Raw genomic sequence first — 14,847 nt, forward strand, 5'->3', positions numbered from 1 at the left:
ACAAGTCCTGGAAATCAGCTCCAGGTAACAAAGCCCATATACAAGGGTGGGTCAGGCCAGGTGGAGACATCAATCAGCGGGAGGGGGGCGGTGTTTGCATATTGTCTCCCTAGATACTAAGGAGTATGCCCCACTCCTCCGCCCTTTGGGAACCTTTTTTGCACCAATCCTAATCAAGGTGTAATAGGCTGGGTCAAATGTCTATACTAGGGTAAATTGAACCTCAATTGGTCATCTAGCCTCACTGTGCAGTTTCCTGTGTGTGTTAAAATCTCATTGGTCACCTGTGCGTGGCCAGGCCTGACTGCATGGCCTTTGCCCTTAAAAGCTAGACTGTGAAACAGCAAAGGGTTGCCTTCTCTCATAAGAGGTGTGGCCCCAAACGTTCGGTTAGATTCTTGATGCTTGGCATGAAATAAAGCTTTGCTTGACCTTTGCTTTACATCAGTCTCGCTCCTTTAATCATAGACCCATTATTGGGGCATAACAGTATTAATCTTAAAGTTATAAGTCCACAATGCATCCATCATCCATTCTACCCCTTAACATTCCCCTTTGGACAGACCCATGATCTAGAACAAGCCTTATTTTATAGTGCCTTGTAGGAGATTTTTGCTGCTGCCTAAATTGCCTACTTTCCTCTCACCATTACCACGGAAATTGGGTCCACTGAAACAAAGGGGTAGTGTAAGAAATTAAGACTTCCATAAATCTCTTTAAATAATAAAGTATAAGATAGTGATACCTTTTTTTCTGCCACATAACCAATTCTTGCAAGAATAAGGTCATATAAAAGAATTTACAACACATGCTAGCATTATCCTACTGGACCCAGACCATTTGTATGTTTCTCTGTCTCTGAGAAATGTAGTTATTTACATGACTGAAACCTAAAAATTGTTTGATATGACCACTAATATCACCTACATTATTTTAAAGCCTGTTTAAGGCTTCTGTAATACATAGGCTTTGTAAACACTTATTAAGCATCTTGTATATATCAAACACTTTAAAAATCTCTGCTTTAAAAAAAAAAAAACTCTACCTCAATGGAACTTTGAGTCTGAAAAAGATACAGGCAATATACAAGGCAACAGATAGAATAATTACATATTTGATTATATACTCTGAGGATGTCACCTTAAATTGATATGAAAATGATCAGAAGGATCTGGATTTCTTGTCAAAATTTTTTGCCTTAAAAAGAAATTGATATTTAGGGAAAGTTGTTACTGAAAGAGGTCCTGTGTCAACCAAAAATGTTAAACCATGATCTCGCTAAATTTTCCAGTTGTGATTATTGCTTTGTTTAGCTGTCTTCTATTAAGACTGAATTTAGTAATTCAGTCTCAGATTTCAGTAAGTCTTTTTTTTAAAGATTTTATTTATTTATTAGAGAGAGAGAGGGAGGGGCAGAGGGAGAGGAAGAACCAGACTCCTTGCTGAGCAGGCAGCTGATGCAGGACTGGATCCTAGTACCCTGGCATCATGACCTAAGCTGAAGGAAGACACTTAACCAACTGAGCCACCCAGGCACTCTAGACTGTAAACTTCTTAAAGGTAAAAAAGTTTATTCTTCTAGTAGTTCCACAGACATTTCTAACATCCATAAGAAAGCATGTACTGATGTAAAATGCCAGCAAATCAAATTATTTAAAAAAGAAAGAAAGAAAGAAAAGATATATCTGGATAAAGAGAAAAACAGAAAATCTAATAATACATTGAATTATTAGAGCAAAGAGTGGAGGAAGAGAAAATAAATATGAAATAGAGATTTCCACTAAAGAAAAAAATTGAATAAGGCAGGAGATTTAGAAAATTATTATGACAGACTTGAGAAAAAAATAAAATAGGAATTTTTAGAAAATAGCAATGAATGAAAAGGTAAATTGTTCCTACCTCTATAATATTAGCTGTTTGTTGTTGTTGCTAATTTACCTATTTAATCTAATAAACAAAGAAAGGTTTCATTTAGGGATAAGGTTTCTCTCTCTCTATATATTTTTTTTCCATTTAGGGATAAGGTATATATATATATACATAGATATATATGTATATATATATTTTTTAATTTTAATTGTTGGAAAATGTGTCACAGAATGTGTTTAAACTTTAAGATACAGATGCAACATGTAATGAACTGCATTGTTTGAACGTCTAATTTGTAAATGCTGTTAGAGGAAACTTGGTGGAAATGTTCTTATGTGCTTGTGTTTCTGGAACTAAGTATATTTATTAATAAGGAATAGTTTAAAATTATGAAATGACCAGGAGTGGACAATTTTCCTAATCCTATCAGCTCTTTGCAGCTCTTTTATTAGCCCCCTTCAGGAATATCAGCTTTTTTATCTAATTAAATTTTAGGGCGCCTGGGTGGCTCAGTGGGTTAAGCCGCTGCCTTCTCTCAGGTCATGATCTCAGGGTCCTGGGATCGAGTCCCGCATCGGGCTCTCTGCTCAGCAGGGAGCCTGCTTCCTCCTCTCTCTCTCTCTGCCTGCCTCTCTGCCTACTTGTAATCTCTCTCTGTCAAATAAATAAAATAAAATAAAAAAAATTTAAAAATAAATAAATAAATAAATAAATAAATAAATTTTATATTAATGTGCTTTTGACTTTTGGCCTTTCTCTTCCTTCTGTTCTTTTTTTTCCCCTAAATTACATGTTTCTGTTTAACAGCTACTATCAATTCTTTGATATGAATTCTCAACATCAATTTACTAACTCCAGAGATGAAGGAGCATCAATATTTAGAAGCGAAGAATACAAAGCCTTGGGCATCTGGATGGCTCAGTCACTTAAGCATCTGCCTTCGACTCAGGTGGTGATCCCAGGGTCGTGGGATGGAACCCCAGGTTGAACTTTCTACTCAGCTGGGAGCCTACTTCTCCCTCTCCTTCTGCCTGCAGCTCCCTTTGCTTGCGTTCTCCCTCTCTTTGTCAAGTAAATAAAATAAAATAAAATAAAATAATGTAAATAATACATTTATTTATTTATTAAAATGCAATTATTACACAATACATAATGTATTGCATAATTATAATAATGATTAAATAATTTATTAAATATTTATATTAAATATATCAATTTAATTAAATAAATATTTTTAGAATTTAAAATATTTCAAATTTAGATTATTAAATATTAAATCATTAATTTAATAAATAAATATCTAAACATAATTAAATAAAATAATTTATTTATTAAAATGAATAAAATAATGTTGTCATTATCTCAGCATGTATTTTTAAATAGTCTAAAAAAAATCTAATAAAGTCTAAATACATTGAGTTCAGATATTTATACAAGTTAACCCAGACACTGAACCCACAGTTTCAAAACTTTTGTTTTTATCTACTACTCAAAATACGATTTTAATGTATTTATTTGTAACTTTGACATAGCAAGGAAACTTGGAGGAAAAGGAGACATTTGCTTTTAATATTTGAAAATTATTTTGTTGATTTAAAAAAATAAAAACCTTAACACGTGAGCATTTCTTCTTAAATAACACTGTGAAGTTTCTGAGTCGCATTCTATTAAAAGTGCTGATAAAATGGCCTCAGTTACTCATTTAAATTATCAGCTGAATGGGTAACAAATGAAGTAGAGAGCTTTTTAATTATTTATGAATGTATTGCTTGTGGATGGAGTGCCACATAGAGTTACCTCTCTTTTTGGCTTTGTTTTGTGAGCAGCAGTGGAATCTATGAATGAGATTAAACATAAGGACATTCACAGAAATTCTTAATGAACTTCTGGGGAAGGGCAATAAGTGCAAGGAAAAACTGCAGCAAGACTAATTACAAATTTCAAGTGGTCATCGCTTAATTATAGAAGCTTTTAAGTTCAAGTAATATATCATTTTTATGAGCCTATCATATTGTATTAATTACCACAAACTGCACTCTTGAACACTTATCTTTTCACATATTTCTTATTCTTAGTACTTAAAATTACCCTTATGATTGATAAGTAAATGGATTTTACTGACAATGCATTTATTTACATAAATAAATAATGCTGTTTATATATATAAAAACAATTGAATATGTGTATGTGTTCAATGAATTTTTTTTCAAATTAACATCTTAATTCTACCACATTAGTTACAAATAGATATAGACTTTATAGATTCATCAAATATTTTTTTCTCAAATTTATATGTCCTTTGTGAAGTAAATGAAACTGTATATATTAAATATAATCCTATCACATGTAACAGTTACTAGTGCATCCCAGGACATACATAGGTCAGGTCCTACTCAAGGCATCACGGATAACTGGATTTAACTTTCTATCCTAGGAGTCTTCTGTATATTTCTGTGGCTTTTATACTACAATCAGGAGGAAGAATTCTTTTGCTAAAAGCTTCCAAATGACTATGCGAGTAGATTATTTGTAGACTAGTGATATAATATTATAGTTTAATATGTGAAGCATGATAAAATAAAATGCCATTGCCATATTTAATTTGTTCAGTAAAGCATTCATTTAGTTATCAAGCATTCATTTTCTTTTTTTAAAGATTTTATTTATTTATTTGACAGACAGAGATCACAAGTAGACAGAGAGGCAGGCAGAGAGAAAGGAAGGGAAGCAGGGTCCCTGCTGAGCAGAGAGCCTGATGTGGGGCTCTATCCCAGGACTCTGGGATCATGACCTGAGCAGAAGGCAGAGGCTTTAACACACTGAGCCACCCAAGAGCCCCAAGCATTCATTTTCTTTATACAGAAGAGATAGAACAATATTTTATAGTAGAAAATACAGTAAATAATCTAGAAACCTTGATCATTTTGTTTTGGCAATTTTAGAACATAAAATTAGCTAAAGCTCAAGTGCAAGTTATATTTGTATCATAGGAGGAAAAGTTAATTAAAAGTTTGTTTATTACCATAGTTTAACACTTCAACGAAATGATAACGAGTCCAAAATCAATGAATATATGAAGTATACAATAAAAACAATAATCTTGAGTGTATGTGACTCACTGTAGGTATTGATAGGCTAGAAATCAAAGGGAAAGTATCTATAGGGTTTGTTCAGTTCCATGCTCATCAGATTAATAGGCTTTCTCATATTGCTTCCTTCACCACATTAATTTGTCTAATGAAGTTTTCAAGAGTTAAAGACAGTGATAGGTTCATGGCTGGAGAGAAGGTACAGAATCTAAGATAGTTCAGCAGTGCTTATTATTTAAGAGAAAGACAGCATGGGAGGTGAGGGGTATATCATGCATCCTGTTTTCACTCCCTTTGTGGAGCACCTACCCTGGAGGTCATGTAATAATAACCAATGACCAAAAAACAATAAAAAAACCCAAACATCCATGTGGAAGTGCCATCCCTGCCTGGAGATGAGTAGACTGCTCAAACAGATCCTGGGCAGGCATCTCAGCCCAGGCCTGTGTTGGGGAAGCTGGTTCCTGGCTTTGGGCGCAATCTGGAAGCCAGCAAACTGACGGGAGAGTGCAGCCAGGGTTAACAGGACTGATGATCTTTTTGCAGCCAGGCCGCGGGTGGACACCCGCTCAAGGAGCCAGGCTAGGAGGCTGCCCAGCGCCAGTGCTGGTCAAGCTTGCAGCCCCCGGGGCTTCCCCCGCGCCCCAGCCAGGGCGGGGCCTCAGGAGGGAGGGGGCGGGGGCGGGGCAGAGAAGGGGCTTTGCTAATTGCCAAAGCGAAAAGGGAGCTCGCGGAGGACTCAGGAGGGAGGGGGGCGGGGGCGGGTGGAGGGCGGCGGGGAGAAGGCGCTTTGCTAATTGCCGAAGCTGGAAGTGAGCTCACAGAGGATGTGGCTGAGAGTCTGGGAGGAGGTGGAGGGGCTGGCGGAGGAGGGGCGGGCAGCGCCGCGGTGCTGTGCTGCGGCTCAGTCGGGACTGCAGGACCCACCGGACTCGCCGCCCGTACGCTCCCATGTGAGGCTCCGCTGTCCCGCTCCTGCTGCCTGCTGCCCCTCCCCGCCCCAAGGCTTCTCCGGACCACCCTCTGCACAGGGGTAAAGTGACACCGCGCCGCGCCCTCACCTGGAGCAAAAAGCGCGGACCCGACCTGGGGGCGAAGAGGGGGGTTGTGGAGGCCCAGCCTCCCACGAACCCCAGGGCACCGGGACCACCCCGGACGCTGCGCCAAACCCGGGTCCTCATGGGGTCGGGCTGGGGACAGCGCCTTGCGAGGTGCCCCCCGCCAGCAGGCACGCTAGCCCCCATCTTTCCGCAGCCCCATGCGCCCGTGCTGAGGACCCCCTTCCCTCCCCCGCCGTGGCCCCGCTGCTTTTGTTCTGGACTTGGGATCCCAGGTGGAAACTAGTCCCTCAGACCTCCCTGGCAGCAAGGAGGGCAGGGAGGGATTCTTGGTTTCCTGCCCTGGGTCCTCCTCTCTCCCCATTCACAAGCCTTCTGGCTTCCCTTTACTCTCCTCATTGTCAGTTTTCTGAAATGGTTTTCTTCTGCATGTTGACCCAAAGAGCTATTTCATGAATGAATATACACGAAACTGAGTTGGAGCCCACCTGTAGAGGCCTTTCATTAGAATGGTCTCTGGTTCTAGCCTCAGTTCAGAATACTGCATGTACCTGAGGACCAAGTCCAGATGTTTCTTTCATCTCTGACTTGAATTTGAAATCCTCCTCAGACTTCAGCTTCCAGGATTTCTCCAGTCCTTGCTCTCCCACTGTCTTGGTGGGGATCCGCCATGAGTGTTGAACACAGGAATGAATGAATGATATATACCCCAGACTGCTGGGGCTTTGTCTTCTTTTGCTGAGGTTGGAAAGGCTTGGGAGAGACCCCCTGTATGCAGATAGAGAGCTGCATGCAATTGCTTAGATAAACGTGTTCCCCACTTAATTGCTTGGGCATTGAACATTTCGCCCTTAACCACTGGCTTGAGCAGTTAGGAGGAGACAATCTGGAGGTGAATCAGAAGATGGCTGAATCCACATGGTGGTGGTCTGGGTTTGGGAGATTTTCCTGGAGATTCAAAGGAAAAATATAAATTCTTCCAGTGTGGAGTGGTAAACATTTTATCGATGGGAGATGGAAAATAAATGGTCTGGTTAAACTTTCCCGCCCCCTCAAAACCCATTATTTGAAAACACAAAAAGCAAAGTGAAGGGAGAAATCCTCCCACTCCCATTCCCACTCACCTCCATAGCCATCTCCTCTTCCAAGAACCTAACAGACAAGGTGCCAAGAAGTGTTAGGTACCAGCAGTGGTCTCAGATCTCATTCAAGAATCATGGTGAAAGGCTTTCAAATAGATTGTGGGGGAACAGGGATCCAATTAGGGGGGACAAGTTTAAGGTTTGCCTGGTCCCCTAAAAATTAATGGCACTAGAGAAGATGAGCTTTGGGAACTATAGCTTAATGGATACAATGTGTTAAAAGCTTCAGTGAGTCATGGTGGGAAGAGGCCAAGAGGGCAGCAAACACAGTCTTAGATGATGTTATTAATAGCACTACAGGCTCTAGATTTCCTGTGGTGGTGTTCTTGGCAAGACCAGCCCGGCCAAAGTGGATACTCTCAACCTGGAACAGAGGGTCTTGGAGATGCCAGCACGTGAGGTATGATGAGAGGGTAAAATGATAGGAGGTGTCCTTTGGAAGGACTGACTCCTTGACTTTAAAAGGGAGAACCCAAATCTGTAGGTGAAATCTTTCTGGCTACAAAGAGGGCCAAGGCCTCCTAAGGTCAAGGTCTCCTCATCACTTGCAAAGATGTCGAAGAACATATTCAGACATTTCAAAGATGTCCTCATATCATTGGTTCCCACTCTGGAATTCTATCAATAAGGTGAGAGTTCCTCTAGTTGAAAAAGAGATCTAAAAAGACTTCCCTTTCTCATGTAATTTCTGTAACCTCCAGGACACACCCACCTCCCCCTTCCAGCTCTGTAATGAAGCCACAGCTGGTGCCAATTTGTGGAACTCCTTAAAGGCTATTCTCCCTTATATACCCCGGGACCAAGTTCCCATGCTCCCTCACCCGATTTCCTGCACTCACCTCCCACCTGGTGTGTTCACACCTGCAAGTGCCTTTTACCAACCCCTTTGCCAAAAGGCAGCCAGAGTGACCTTTCAAAGACCTATCAGTTCCTGGCATTTGTCTCCATAGAAATCTGCACTGATCTTCTAACAAATTCTCAGTCCTCCAAAGGCACCCATAATCCTCCCATCAGTCTATTCATACCCCTCCAACTGACTGATGCCTGTTCTGCCCCATCTCTCTGCCCTTCAACCACACTGCCTCCTTCTTCCTGTGGAGACCTCTCATGGCACCTGCCTCCAAGCACAGGTGATTCCCATTGATGGGAAGACCCTCTTCTCTCCCCCATCTCCCCACTCCAGTTACTCCCACTTATTCGTGAGCTCACAAGCCCCATGGTACACACTCTCCATGCAGCCTGCTCTCTCTTTTCTAGCACTGGCCTCCGTTTCTAGCTGTGCTTGTGTCATGGATGTCCCTCCCCAGCCAGCCTCCAAGCTCTCCTTCCCTTTAGCTCCAACACCTGACACAGTGCCTGGCACGTAGTAAGCCCTGGCTAGCTTCTAAGAGCCTCACTGAGGGACTGAAAGCATTTTAAAAATGTCACCACGTAGGCTCGAAACTGTAGGCAGAAAAAGCTTTGCCTGGATTGACATTTTAGAGACGTATTCGTCAAGTTGGATATGTTCACTGACTTTACCTTGTAAAATTAAAAAAAAAAAAGGACCTCTGTATCGCTTCGCATCTAAGGAAGGCGCATGTATACTATTAGACCACGTTATGAGCTTAATGGAAGGAGACAAGATGTTTTCGCTAAGAAAATGTATAAGACTGTTGAGGTCAAGTGGGAGGAAACAGTCCGTTTGTTGGAGCATTGCTATCTTACTCTATCACAGCCACTCATAAAAATCTGACACGGGGTGAGTCAGAATTGTCTGTCGGAGATGAGTTAGATCTGGCTCATGTTCCTACAGACATGAAAGCCAGAAGCGAAGAAGGAGGCTTTGAAAGCGTGGGTTGAGGAGGCCGTGTGGTTCACTGCGATGAGCTAAGTGCCCAGGGCCACCAGCAGACATGCTGGCCTGTGTCCGTCCTTTGTTCTGGGGTCCCTCTTGCACCATGTGGTGAGGCTGGTGGCTGGGAGCAGCTCAGGACAGGACCTGGTGGCATCTTACCTCTCCCACCCTCCTGTGGGCTCCAGTGGGCTCCAGTAGGTCCCAAGGGACAGCCTGCCTTCCTTGCAAAGCCCAGTAGCACTGGGAGCAGAAACTGGGGCCAAAGAGTGAGCACCCTGTTTGACAAGCTGGACCAGCCACCTCTTCTTCAGATGCAGGGGGAGCCCTGGCATGCTGACTCCTCCCTTCTCCCTTTCCCCTTTCCTCTCTTCCTCCCTCTTTCCTTCCCCTCTCTCCTTCCCTGGTGGTGCCCTTTCCCAATGCCCACTTCATCCCTTTTCCTTTCTACATACCTGTCTTCTAGAGTTTCTTCTCTTTCCTCCCCATTACTTCCCTTCATCTGAATCTCCTCTTTGGTCCCTTTGTCCCTGCTCTCTGCTCCTCCTCCCCTTCCCTGGCCCCTGTTCAGCTCCATACTGAATGCAGGCAGAGCTGGACTAACATGCTCACTTGCTAGCTCAGCCACCCTCCAGAGAAGTCACTCTTCGGTGGCCACCTTCCTGACCCCCTGGTTGCTTCTCCACTTGTTCAGATATTGCTCTGAAGTCTGAGGAGGACAGAGCGGGGCTGCCACAGAAGCAGGCCAGAGGAGAAACCAAACCATGTGTCCACACTGTCCCCCAGCACTGCTGCTCTGAGAGCTTTCGGAGTCCTCAAAGGGTTAGGATTTAGGGGCTTCTTCAGAACCGGGAGTGAAAACAAGCATAGGTCAAAAGAAAAGCGACGGCCCCCACACAAAAATAATAATCACAAATGAAAACTATGTTAACTCTGAGTCCCAAAGTCGAAAAATTGCCTTGAATCTGTCACTAGAGAACACCCAAGGCCTCACTCTCTGGGTTCTGGGTGCCCTGGGAATGGCAGGAGGCTCTGAAAAGCGCGTGGGGGTGCAGAACTATGGGGGCTAGCCTGCCCGCTGGCAGGGGGGGGGGGTACCTCCTGTGGCGCTGTCCCGGCCTGACCCCCTGCGGACAGGGTGTGGCGCAGCGTCTGGGGTGGTCCTGGTGCCCTGGGGTTGGCGGGAGGCTGCGCCCAGCTCCTGGACTGCGTTTTCTGCTTCAGGTGAGGGCGTGTCGTGGTGTCACTTTACCTGTGAGCAGAGGGTCCTCCAGAGAAGCCATGGGTCGGGGAGGGGCAGCAGGCGGCGGGAACGGGAACAGGACACCGCGGCCTCAGGGGCTAGGCTGGAGCATGGGAGTGCAGGGGCAGCGAGTATGGTGGGTCCTGCAGTCCCAAATGGGCTGCAGCACAGCACACTGGCGCTGCGCGCCCCTCCTTCCCGCCTGGGCAATTAGCAAAGCCCCTCTCCCGGCCGCCCCCGCCCCCCTCCCTCCTGAGTCCTCTGAGAGCTCACTTCCAGCTTTGGAAATTAGCAAAGACCCTTCTCTGCGCTGGCCCCGCCCCCTCACTTCTGAGGCCGGAGCCCATGCTGGGGTGCGGGGCTAAGCCCTGGCATGCTGCTGCATTGCCAGCGCCTGCCCTGGGCAGCCTCCTAGCCTGGCTCCCTGAGCGGGTGTCCACGCGCAGCCTGGCTGCGAAAAGATCATCAGTCCTAAACGCCAGCTGCACTCTTGGGTCAGTTTGCTGGCTTCCAGATTGCGCCCAAAGCCAGGAACCAGCTTCCCCAGCACAGGCCTGGGCTGAGATGCCTGCCTGGGATCTGTCTGAGCAGTCTCCTCCACTCCAGGCAGGGATGGCACTTCGACCTGGATGTTTGGGTTTCTTGTTTGTTTTTTTGGTCATTGGTTATTACATGACCTCCAGGGTAGGTGCTCCACAAAGGGAGTGAAAACAGGACGCCATATATAGCATACAGCCATTCTAGAAAAATAGCTTGGGGTTCTCTCAGAAACGCGGCATTGGTCCTTGCACTATGGTTTAATAGAAAAGGGATTATGCACCAAGTTACTTAAATGAGCATAGGTTGAAATCGTTTACTGAGAGTAAATATTTTAAATAGTTATATTTTAACTAAATCTATCATCAATCATAAATCTATTACACGAAGGTTACAGGCAATTTAAAAGCAAGAGCACTCTCTTCAGGGTTTTAAATAACCCCTGTCTCTCTTGGCACATGAGAATGCAAAGATAGGAAATGGTTTGTAAAAGATCATATAATAGCTTTTACTAATTCTATTTATTTGACAGACAGAGATCACAAGTAGGCAGAGAGGCAGGCAGAGAGAAAGATGGGGAAGCAGGCTCCCCGTCAAGCAGAGAGCCTGATGAAGGGCTGGATCGCAGGACCCTGAGATCATGACCTGAGCCCAAGGCAGAGGCTTAACACACGGAGCCACCCAGGCGCCCCCAGATGAAATACATTTCTGACTTAGAAACTTCAGATGGAATTATTTTGTCCATGATGACAACTGAAGAAAATGTGTCATCCCTAAACCTAACCTTAAACCCTACCAACGCTGAAACCTAAGCTGACCTTAAAGCCCAAACTAGAACCCTGAATCCCAAACCTGGAATGGAACCCAAAGCCTGTACCTGAGCCCTGGATCCAAGCCCTGAACCACGAACCCAAACCCTAAACCAGACCTCCAAGTCATGAAACCTGAACCCAAATCTCAGCATGAAGTCAAACCCCAAATTTGACCTTGAACTTTATCCCATAAGCCCTGAGTCTTAAAGCCTAAATCATAAACTTAAAGCCCTAAACTATAACTCTGTTCCCTTGTCCTTCACTCTAAACCCTCACCCTAACACTAAACCCAAAGCCTGATCTAGAACTCTGACTAAAACCTGAACCTGTACCCAAATTCAAATGCTTCACCACACTTTGCTTAGGCACTTGCCATTGATGGATATTTGCAGTTTCTACCTTTTGATTCTTGTGAACATTGTTTGGGTTGGGGGCTAGGGTTAGGGTCTTGGATTAGGGTAGGGTCCAGGCTTGAGACCAAGTTGAGGTCAGAGTGTGGGTCTGCATCAGGGCCATGTTCAGTGACACTGTTTGGGTCAAGGACTGTTGTAATTCCACATTGTTTCCAATTCATTGTTCCTTAGCTATTTGGGGGGAAGTTGGGGGGTATTGGGCTCCATGCAGCTTGAATTTCCGGAATGAAATGGCATCAGCTGGACCCCAGGAGGGAGCAGGACCTTCCACTGAAGGGTGAGCTCCCACAGTCCTGCACTGCCTTGCACCGCCTGCAGAGGGCGCCAGACCCCAGCTCCGCCCTGAGCCAAGGCTGCACAGCCACAGCTGGGACCAGAGCCCCGCCTCTTCAGGACCCACTGTGGAGACTTCTGGAGAATGTGGGGCGCCTCCCACCCTGACAGGACAAGCTGAGGAGGGTGTGGCTCTGCATCCACACTGACCGGACCCGTTGTGGAGGACGCGCCCACACTGGCAGCAGTCCAACCTCCTAAGGACCAGATGCTGGAGGAGCTGAGGAGAAGCCGCCTGAGTGCACTGTCAAGGGGTTCGTGGTCTCAGGACCCCACAGAGGAAGGGCGCCCTGTGTAGACACTGGGGCTTCCGTCGTTTTGTGTGAGGAGACGTGGCCTCCTGCTGTGCTGTGCGCGGGGCTGTGGGGTCCCCCCTTTCTGGGCTCGGGTGCTCCTAGGTCCTCATCTGTGTTTGTGTGCTCGCGGATTAGGTTCCTTGGGCTCCTCAGATGGTCTGCAGTCAGGGAGCGTCCCCCTGCTTCGGTGCTTGTGCTCTCCCCACCTCAGCCCTGCGGGGTCCTTCCCGTGTCCACACCCACTCCAGGCTTGCACCGAGTCCGGAAATTCGGGAGCCAGAGTGAGGACTCTGTAGACGGTTTTGGGGAGAGTAGGTATTTTCCCAGTGTGGGTTCTTCCCTGAGCACAGTGCCTCCCCATCTCTGTGTGTACCCCTCCCTGTCTGTCGTCATTGTTGCAGGGCTGTCAGAGGACAGGTCTGTCACCTTCTTGGTTCAGGGGCCTCCCAGGTATCTTGCTGTCTTGGATGCAGGTGTAAATGAGATCGTTTTCCGCAGTCTCTTTCTGATGGTTCCTTCGGAGCACCTAGGAGTGCCACTAATTTGTGCATATTGATTTTGTTCCTTGCAAGTTCTTGAATTTATTAGTTCAATTGGCCTTAAACTCAATCTGCCAGTTATTTGACCAGCAGCATGGGTTTAATTGGGAAGAGCAGAGAATGGCAGTCTGGGCTGAGCAAGCTAAGGTCCCATCACAGGCAAGTGCGAGAAACAAAGGAGAGGAACATTATTTCATGGAGGAGGAAGAAGTTGGGAAGGGTGCTTGAAGAAAAGTCCCTTGGAGAAAGGCAGGGTGATGGAGAATTCTCACCAGCTGAGCTGCAAAGATCCTACAAAAAGTCAGGAGATGAACCTCCAGCTTCCCCTGTGGGGCCTAAAATTGGTGAGTCTGTCCTGTGGGGGATTGCAATGTGGGGTCTGTAATGGGCACTGAGCAGCAGGCGCCCCCTTCCAGCCTCCCCTTCTGGCATCCCCAGTCCACTTTACTGGGGCTTCCCTTCCTGCTTTTGCACAGTTCTAACCAGCTTGTGGTGGAACGTTGTGGAAAAACTGAAATTCCAAATCCACTGCTTCTACTGCACCTGAGATACAGGGGCCCATGATTTAATCCTCCCACGAGTCTCTTGCTAGCCCCACCTGTCCGTTACTCATTTTGAGAGTTGATATTACCAAAGTACTGTAATTCTAAAAATTTCTGAATTAGCTGTATTATTTCTTTTTAGGTATGAAGTTAACTTCCAATTATATGAATTTAATATTTTGGTCATTGTTTTCTAATTTTATTGCCTTATTCTTGGAAAATATAGCCTGATATTTAACTCTAGGAATTTATTGGCATATACTTCTGGCCTAAATAATGGCCTGTTTGTGTAAATGTTCAACTTATGCTTATATACTTACTGAAGACTCTTGTTTTGGGGTTAGGATGGCTACATTTATTAATAGATCAGGACTATTAGATTCTCTAAATTTTGATGTCTCTTAATTTAATCTAATTAAATTATCAGTTAATGAAAGAAGTTAAATTTTTTATGTACTACTGCATCTAAACTTATCAAAGTCTTTGCTATAATTAGACAAGTATGTCATCCTGTTTTTATACCAAGTCTTACATTAAAAAAATCATACTATCTTAAATATTATTTATTTTTATTATTATTTATTTTTTTTAAAAGATTGTATTTATTGGGGTACCTCTGTTATTCCCTCTGCTCTGTGCATGTTTTTCTTTTCTCACTCTCTCTCAAATAAATAAGTAAAATTTAAAGATTATCTCTCTCAAATAAATAAGTCAAATTTTTTTTCTCAATGGGAGGGAGAAGCAGACTCTCCACTGAGCAGGGAGCCTGAAGCAGGGCTCAATACCAGGACCCTGGGATCATCACCTGAGCTGAAGGCAGACACTTGAACCGACTAAGTCACCCAGGCACTCCAGCTGTTTATTTATTTATTTATTTTTATTATGCATATGTTTTATCTCTCTTTTCTACAAGTCTTTTTTTTGATCTTTTTACTTTTTTCATAAAACTGAACTATTTCAAGATGACTTGGTCATCCTCTTTTCCCCAACCTCAAAGATCATAGAGTATATTTTAACTGTTAAAATAATATTAGTATTTAAGTGCTGCCTACACAAATTAAGGCAAATTATCTGTGATCTGTATTCCTGAAAATATTTTTTTTATTATGCCTTCCTATGCCAATGACATTTTATAAGGAT

At 44.3% G+C, this 14,847-nt stretch overlaps 1 long non-coding RNA gene across 1 annotated transcript in view; it reads left to right on the plus strand.

The window, feature by feature from the left end:
- Positions 1-5,799: 5,799 nt before the first annotated feature.
- Positions 5,800-14,847, plus strand: part of LOC309857316 — a 75,227-nt gene continuing 66,179 nt past the window's right edge. Inside the window, exon 1 of the long non-coding RNA XR_014307627.1 lies at positions 5,800-5,991. This is a non-coding gene — a long non-coding RNA (uncharacterized lncRNA). The remainder of the gene's footprint in view (positions 5,992-14,847) is intronic.

This window comes from Mustela nivalis, assembly GCF_964662115.1.
Source record: "Mustela nivalis genome assembly, contig: HAP1_SCAFFOLD_1202, whole genome shotgun sequence".
NCBI lineage: Eukaryota > Metazoa > Chordata > Mammalia > Carnivora > Mustelidae > Mustela > Mustela nivalis.